The following is a 9,199-nucleotide window of genomic DNA, read 5'->3' as shown; positions in this document are numbered from 1 at the left end:
TCTCACAATGCAATCACTTCCCTTCTGAACATTCCTGTATTAACACAGGAGCTTTTAGGGGACACCTCACAGGCAAACCATAACACCCCTCTAAGAGTCTCATAGAAATGGAATATGCTAAAGATTGCTGCCATCTTCTTGCCAGAATACCTCTACCACAGTCCCTTCCTATATGGCTCTTCTTTACCATCCCACCAGCCCAAGAACTTGTCATCAGTATCTATCTCCAGGTGAGAAGCAGGCATTATATTGAATTTCTACCTAGCCGCCATTACTCTGGGGCTACATCTCATGCCCTCCCAAGAACTTCCTCCTCAAGCTCCAGTTATCTATAATTCCACAAAGTGGCCCAGCATGTTTTGTAGCCCAGCTGTCTCCCAACTAGATGCCCAAAGAGATGACAATCTTCCTCTCTAATGGGTAAACCCAGATCTTTAGGAGTGATTTACTCCAAGCATCTTTCTTTCTTTGACATGGCATAGGACAAAGCCACTCTCCTTTCTCTAATGAACAGTCAGGGGAAAGTCATATAGTTCTCCTTGCTAATTCAGCAATGAGGATGCCAAGTTTTCTGGCTCTGATCTCTCTAGGAAAACAAAATGAACAGAATCAATAAAACACAACAGTGCAATAAATGCTATATAAAGTCATTCCTTTATAGTACTACCATTAAAACATTATGGAAGTTCAGGGGAAGAAATACTTAATGAGAACTAGAAATAGTAGGAAAAGACTCCTGAGTTAGCATTCGTTGCATTCCCTACCCCCTCCTTTTTCTTTTCCTCTTCTTCTTCCTCCTCCTCTTCTTTTTGAACTGGGTTTTTAAATAATTTTTAATTAGTTATACATGACAGTAGAATTTATTTATGCACTTTGGTATATCATTCATAAAAGGGGTATAATTTCTCATTTTTCTGATTGTACATGTTGTAGAATCACCTTGATCATGAAGACTCATATGTACACAAGATAATGATGTCTGTTTCATTCTACTAACCTTCCTATCCCCATATCCCTTCCCCTTCCTTCAGTCCCCTCTATCTAATCTAAAATAACTCTATTCTTCCCTAGGTACCACCCTTTATTGTGAATTAGCATCCATGTGTCAGTGAAAACATTTGGCCTTTTGGTTTTGGGGGATTGGCTTATTTTACTTAGCATGATGTTATCCATCTACACCCATTCACCAACAAATGCCATAATTTAATTCTTATTTAAAGCTAGGTAATATTCCATCAAATATACATATCACATTTCTTTATCCATTCATCTATTGAAGGGTACCTTAATTGGTTCCATAGTTGAGCTATTGTGAATTGAGCTGTTATAACATTGACATGGCAGCATCACTGTAGTATGTTGATTTTAAGTCCTTTGGGAGTAAATCAAGGAGTGGGATGGCAGGGTCAAATGGTGGTTCCATTCCTAGTTTTCTGAGGAATTTTCATACCGCTCCAGAGTGGTTGCACCAATTTACAGACCCACCACCAATGGATGAGTGTACATTTTTCCCCACATCCTCAACAATATTTATTGTTGCCTGTGTTATTGATGATTGCCATTCTGATTGGAGTGAGATGAAATCTTAGAGTAATTTTTATTTGCATTTCTCTTATTGCTAGAGATATTGAATAATTTTTCATATATTTGTTGATCGACTGTATATCTTCTTCTATGAAGTGTCTGTTGAGTTCCTTAGCCATTTATTGATTGGGTTATTTGTGAGATTTTTAGTGTTAAGTTTTTTGAGTTCTTTATATATCCTAGAGATCAAAACTTTATCTGAGGTGCATGTGGTAAAGATTTGGACCTACTTTTTCTTCTAGTAGGCACAGGGTCTCAGTTCTAGTGTCTAAGTCTTTGATCTATTTTGAGTTAACATAGGAGCAGTTAACCATTGAGCTTCATCCCTAGTCCTTTTTATTTTTCATCTTGAGACAGGGGCTCCCTAAGTCCCTTATGGTCTAAGTTGCTGAGGTTGGTCTCAAACTTGCAATCTTACTGCCTCAGTCTCCCAGGTTGCTGAGATGACAGGTGTGTGTCACTGTGCCTATCTCACATTCATTGAAATCTTATAGTTGCCAGGTAGTGTGCAAAGAACTTATGATTTTTAATTATATGTGCCAATTTGGCTGAGCCAAGGGATGTCCAGATATTTGGCCAAATATTATTGTGGTTATGTCTGGAAGGGTGTTTCCGAATGAAATTAATATAGAAATTGATTGACTGAGTGAAGCAGATTTCCCATATAATTTTGCTGGACTTCATCCAATCCATAGAAGACCTGCATAGAATGAAAAAGGGAGTAAGAGGAAGCTCATTCTGCTTGACTGCTGAGCTTAGAACTTTAACTAAAACATTGGCTTTCTTGGGTCTCTAGCCCACCAAATTTCAGACCTGAAGTCACACCATCAGCTTTCCTGGTTCTCAGGTCCTCTGAACTGGACTGAAAATGCACAGTAGCTTTCCTGAATATCCAGCTTGCTATTGCAGATCTTGAAACTTCTCAGCCTCCATGATCATGTGAGCCATTTCCTTATTCTCCCCTCGCCTGCCTCTCTCTGTCTTATTCTCTGATTATATTTCTCTGAAGAACCCTGAGTAATACAGCACTTTATATCATATAATCCTCAAATTAGCTCAATGAATAAGATGATTTGATTATCTCTCTCTCTCTCTCTTTTTTTTTTTTAGATGAGTAAACCAAGGTTCAGTTCACACAAATAGACAGAGACTCAGGTGAACTTATTTCTTGAATCACTTGGCCTGTGGGTTCTCAGCTCTCTGAAAGAAGAAAGACTGGGAGAATGTGAAAGTGAGGGGGGATGGGAGAGGACATTCGCTTTATAGACTTAATAAGATGGGAGTGGGGATAAAACTTCTGTGGGTCACAAATTCCAGGATAATGTCCTGCCTAAGATTTCTTTGGTATTTGCAATGGTGTCTTCTGGGGGTGTGTATAGGGGAGGGGTTGTAAGTGGAAAAGAGACACTTTTCAATCTTCTGTGGTATGATTATAAGAAGAAAAAAATTAGTTCAGCAACATTATAAATAAACAAAGATTCTTTGAAGATGAAATCTTGCTGAGGCATGTTCTGTAGGGTTTTCATAGAGCTCGACATTGGTCTGGGCCTGTAATTAAAGGACCAATGTTATTCCTAATCTTAACAAAATTGTAGAGAAACGAAAGTGAAAGAAGTCACCTTGATGGTCTTTACCTAGATTCAGCAACACCGTACCTGGAAAACTCCATTGTACTAGTGAGTGAGTCCCTCATCCATGCCTACATTTAATTCTACTTGACTCATTTCTGATTCTATTTACTTTTATTTTTCTAAATTTAGACCAAAGGCTGAGTCAACCTAGGTTTAATGGCCATAATCAGTTGGGCCTGGCTCACTGAAATAGTACTGCTGTGCCCTCATGAGAATGACATTAAAGTAGCAAAAGAAAAATATGCTCAAAACTGTTAACTAGATGAAACTAGATGGAAAACTTCACTTCCCTATAAAAAATAGTGAGGAGTGTTTGGGTGCAACATCTGGTCATGGAACTAAAGTTACCATGGGAGTCTGTGACCACAAGTTCATGTATTATGACCTGAAAAATTTCAAGCAAGTTACACACAGTAGTAGGAAGTAGGGAAAGAAGAAGAGAAAAGGGGATACTTTTAAGGGAGAAATGGAGAGAATGGCTTCTCTCAGAAAGGGGATGAATCATGTGCCCCTCATTCCCTCCCTCAAGTTTTATTGGGGATTCTGGGGAAATTTCCAGAGAGTCCCAAGCAGGTCCACCTCTTGACTTTGGACTGAGAGCAGGATTGCATCAGACTTTCAAGTTCCCTCTACACATGATCTTACTCTGTGGAGGGGAAATTTTACTATTATAATGATATGCTGAAGATCCAAAGGCAACTCTGGGTCACCTTGTTTCTAATTGGAACCTGCTCTTCTGGAGTCTATGATGGGTGGGCTTTGCTTTTAATGATCTTGCTTGCCTGAGTCCTGGTATCTGGTCTGTGTAAAGGTCACAGAAATCCCCACACAGGATCCTTATAAGCTTTTCTTATGTGGAGAGAGGAGTCTTTGGGTCTGCATTTCTCCTACAGATAACAGGTAGTTAGCTGAGGAACATAGCACATTCTATTGACTTAAGCCAGGACAGAGCCTGAGTGGCTTTAAGTAAATTGCTTTTTAAAAGAAATCATGTGGAAGGCAGCACAGTAGGCCAGTTTACATAATTATCGTCTTAACCCTATGTTCCCAATGCTCATGTCTGCCTGCCACCAATCAAGGAGCAGAGAGCAATGGATGCTGTCTAACCAGTTGCCATTTCCAGAGATCTAGAACTGCATTTTGGGGCTGAGAGCAATAGAATGACTTGAAAGGAGCATCACAGAAACTACTGACATTTTGAATAGTGACATTTTAAAACAAGGAAAACAGTCTCAAAGAGATGCTTTTCCTTGAGATCTTCAATGTGCTACCTGGTAATTCCCAGAACTATTTTTCATTCTCTTTTTTCAAATAATGAGTGTATTCATTTTTTCAAGGTGTTAGAGAGTTAACCCAAGTAATAACTAGTAGTTTCTCTCTTTAAATACATCTTACAACTAGTTTCTAGATGTTTTAGTTTGCATAGTTTCTGAATTATGTCACCTGTGTATACTTCTTGCACAGCCTCTGTTATCAGGTTTTTTTTTTTTGGTTTTCATCTTATTTCTCAGGATAAATTCAGATTTCAAAACATACTTTTAGAAATGCCTCTTTTCATCATCATAAATTTGAAATATTTTCTCATTTATCCTCAAGGTTTAGTGTATATAACTTTTTTACTTTGATCTATGTATATGGCATATTTTGACCTATATATTATATCCATATTTAAACTATAAGTACTATGTTTATTTATATTGAATTATATATATGTTCATATATGTTTCATCTCTTATGCTATTTATTATATTGGCAGCCAGTATCTCTAGGAAATACTTAATAGACATATATTTCAAATAATGTTTTAAATTATATATTTCAGACATAGAAGTGTAACTCAGTGCTATAGTACTTGCCTCCTATGCACAAGGCTGTGGATTTCATCCCAACACTGTAAAACTATAGTCAGTGTATAAACAGAATATATATTTATTTATTCTTCCTAAAACCAGGATTAATCAAGGCATCATTCTATTCATAAGAGCCATAAGATCATTTCATTCTCACATTGCAAGGTGTGAGGTTTTCAATTACCTCACTAACAGACCATATACTTGAACACTAAGAAAATTCAGGGCCCTTGGTAATATGGAATAGAATATTACTGTTGCAGTGAAGAATTAAATTTGTGTAAGAACAAGAGCTTCCTTTTTACCTTCATCTCATTATCCTTCTGGATATAGCAAATAATGTCCCAGGCCATGCACACTGTAATCTCCAGAATCTAAAAATATGTTTCCTGACATGGCAAGAAGGACTTTGCAGATGTGATGAAAGAATCTGAGATACTGGGGATCATCCTGGATTACCTAGGGGGCCCAATATGATCATGTTTCCTTAAAAGTGGAAGAAGAAGAAGAAAAGCATGTCAGAGCCATGCTGTGTGAGCAGTACGTGACCTGCAACCAGCATTACTGACTTTGAGAGCTAAGAAGGTCATGAACCAAGAAACGTGGGCTGCTTCTATTAGTGGATACCTCCCTAGATTGTCCAAAAGGTGATATTAGTGATCTACCCTACCAGCATCTATAGTCTAGGTAGAGAGACTCATTGTTCTGTTGTTTTTTCAATCTTTTAATCTATGAAATTATGGATAATGAAAATGTTGATTTAAGCCACCAAGTTTATAAATTATTGTTAAAGCAGCAATAGAAAACTAATACAATTTTCTGCTTTCTTTTTCTTTAAGCAAATATTTATTAAGTGCATTCCATGCTTGATCTTGAAAATTAAATGAAATATGAGCTAGAAGATGGAAATTATTACTGTTCTTTTTCTGTTTTAAATTTTCCTAGTGAAGAAATGTGTCCCTTTCCCTCTTACAAGTCACCCTAAAACAAAAGAGATCAAGTGGAAGAAATGTGATTCCACAATCCTTGAATGTATTAGTAAGGATTGTAAATGTCAACGAAGATCAAATAGTGATCCAGGAATATTCTGAGAAGACACCCCATTGCAGTAGATCTAACACCAAGACAGTAAAGTACAGTTCTCCAAAGGGTATGGCCTACTTTTGAGAACTTTTTGATTTTTTTTTTCTGAAGTGAGATTATAATTTACTTATGATTTTTCCTTTGGCCAGCAGGAAGGAGGATTGTCATGGGTAGTGAGAGGATCCCTACACAGTTTGTTACATAGAGTTAGGACTGATAATGATTCACACAGACATGCTATATTTGTAGGAAGTGGGGTCTCAGTGTAGCAGTGTGGAGGAGAGAGACTTCACTTTGGGCATAGCCCCAAAGCTGCCTTTCCAAAAACTGGAAAGAGAAAAATGCAAACATATTCCACAAACGTCTCAGAGAAGATGTCATCAGACAGAACCAGGGGACAAGTTAGCCTAGGTAAGGTAGGGAGAAAAAGGAAGAATAAAATAATATCACAAAGAATGAAGACCATAATAAGTACAAAGAGAGAAGGATCTTTCTCAAGTGACACAGTGGCAGGCAAGAGAAGTAAAAGTGAAGAAATAAAATGTAAAGAACAAAGAGTTAGGAAAGATTACAAAGAAAGTGACTAATAACTGCAATCTAATGCTCATATAATTCATCTCTGAATTAGAAAGCTGCAGTAATAGAACATAAAACATTTAAAGATAAAATCTGAGAAAATATTAGTGTCATAATAACTTCAAATCTAAACCATGAAAAGGCATGCTATTTCTCACCATTAAATATAATCATCAATGTAAAAATTATTCCAGTAAAAGTATGTTAGCCAAAAGATAAAGGAAGAATATTTTGGTAATCTTGATTTTAAAAAAATTAATTGTATTTAAGGGGAAAACCATGAGGCCAGACTCAGACTTCCTCCTCACAGCCACACTTCATTTTAGAAGCAATGCTCATAATGTCCTCAAGGAAAGAAAAGCTAAAACAAACATTCTGTATAAAGCCAAGCAAATATCTAAGTGTAAAGTGAGCAGACAGACATCTTGACCTAAACTCTTCAAGGAATATGTATCTCATAATCTTTCTAAAAAGAAATTATTATAAAACAAATGTCAGCAAATCAAGATAAAAATGGAGAAAATGGAACAAATGGGTTATCAGTGAAACCATTTAATGGTAATAATAAGACTAATTTAAATGCCAATCAAACTCAGAAAATGTAGGAATTATAGGAGCAATACTTAGAAAAGGAGGAAGAGAATGGTGGAAAAAAAAATATATATATATGACTTTTAGAGCCAGATATCAAAGATAGTATCATAAACTAGATAAGGACAGTAATACAAGTAAAGAGACATTTAAAGTTAAAAAAGATAAATACTAAAAAAACCCCCCAAAACCAAAAAAACATAAACAATGTTGTGAGCAACTAAAATTTTGGATGCTGAAGGAGGAAAAGGAATAAGAAGGAAATGGAAATATATTACTTTATTCCTTATGGTAAGGAGTGGCTGTGGCCAGGGGTGATGGCACTCACCCATAATTCCAGCAACTGGAGAAGCTAAAGCAGGAAGATCTTAAGTTCAATGTCAACCCGAGCAACTTAGTGATACCTTGTCTCAGAATAAAATAAAAAGGACTGGAGATGTAGCTCAATGGTAGATGGCCCCTGGGTTCCGTCCCCAGTACAACACACATACACACACACACACACACACACAGACTAAAAGGAGTGTTTTTTAATCCTAAAGATAGATATTATGATATATCCAAATGACAGAGAGAGTGGTGCACGCCTGTAGTCCCAGCTACTTCAGAAGCTGAGGTGCAATGATCATTTGAGTCCATGAGTTTAAGACCAGCAATGTAGCATGACCCTGTCTTAAAAAAAATGCAGGGGGAGGGCACATTTATGCAGTGAGAAAACAGTATTACAAAAATTGTGACTGCTCTATAGTTCTACATGCATAGATAAAATTTCTAAAATGCACTAAATTTTAAAACAATAGTGTATAAGAAGTAAAAGAAAATATATGTATATGAATTTGTATACACCACTGAAATGAAACTATAGGCAAGCTAAATAAGGCCTAGGAATATGATTTTTAAAACCATTTTTGGTACTTGAATGCTTGAGGGGAGGCAAGCCCCACTGTATGCCCTCTTCGTGACTTTCAACTTGTAACTTGTGCATGCGTGTCTTACTTTAAAATACATACGGGGTTGTGTCTTTTGCAAGGAGAACGTGAGTTTGCATCTTGATTTTGCCCTGCAGACTTTTACACTCCTTTGAGTTGACACAGATACACAGATATTTCTAAAACAGTGAGGCAGGTGCTATATGATACAAATGTACCCCATGCTCTGGAGAAACATAAGAGCCTTAATTCCTCCTGAAAGGGTTAGAGAAGCTGAGTTTTGAATGGAAAGAATGATTTAAGAGATATTTATAAAACAGTGTCAATCAATACTACTTAATGACTGACTGGAAGTGTAATGTGAGGCCCTGGAAGAAGTTTAAAAATGACTCACTGGCTCTTCTTCCAGCCACTCAGTGGATTCCAAGGCCATTCATTTTTAGTTCAGCAAATGTTTATTACTGCCTCACTATATTCCATGCACATTGTCCAGCCCTGCGAATTAGAAGTCAGATAAACAATGGTTCCTGACTGCAAGGAAAGTGAAGTCTAATGATATGGCTTGGTAGACTATAATGATGACCTCAATTACTCATTTCTGTATTCATATCTTGTATAGCCCTCTCCCATCATGGGAAATGTGTGTGTATATATATACATATATAAATTATATGTATATATATATATAAAATTTTAAATTTTATTATTTTTTGTTTGTCCATGCTTAAATGTTATATTCAACCCAGTGACTTGCTTTGGGCAGATGGGACACAAGGAGAGACATAAATTGGGCTTCTGCATTGGCACTTGCTCTCTTGAATATTTCCTTCATTGCCATGAGGCTGAAATGAAAGAAAGTCCTGTATGAACTAGTCAAAATGGACACATTCATTTTTGTTTGCATCAACATTATTTTGAAAAGAGGGAAAAGCATAAACATCCATGGATCCTTTGC

This window comes from Ictidomys tridecemlineatus, chromosome 5 (genome assembly GCF_052094955.1).
Source record: "Ictidomys tridecemlineatus isolate mIctTri1 chromosome 5, mIctTri1.hap1, whole genome shotgun sequence".
Lineage (NCBI taxonomy): Eukaryota > Metazoa > Chordata > Mammalia > Rodentia > Sciuridae > Ictidomys > Ictidomys tridecemlineatus.
Note: the sequence above shows the minus strand (reverse complement) of the source record.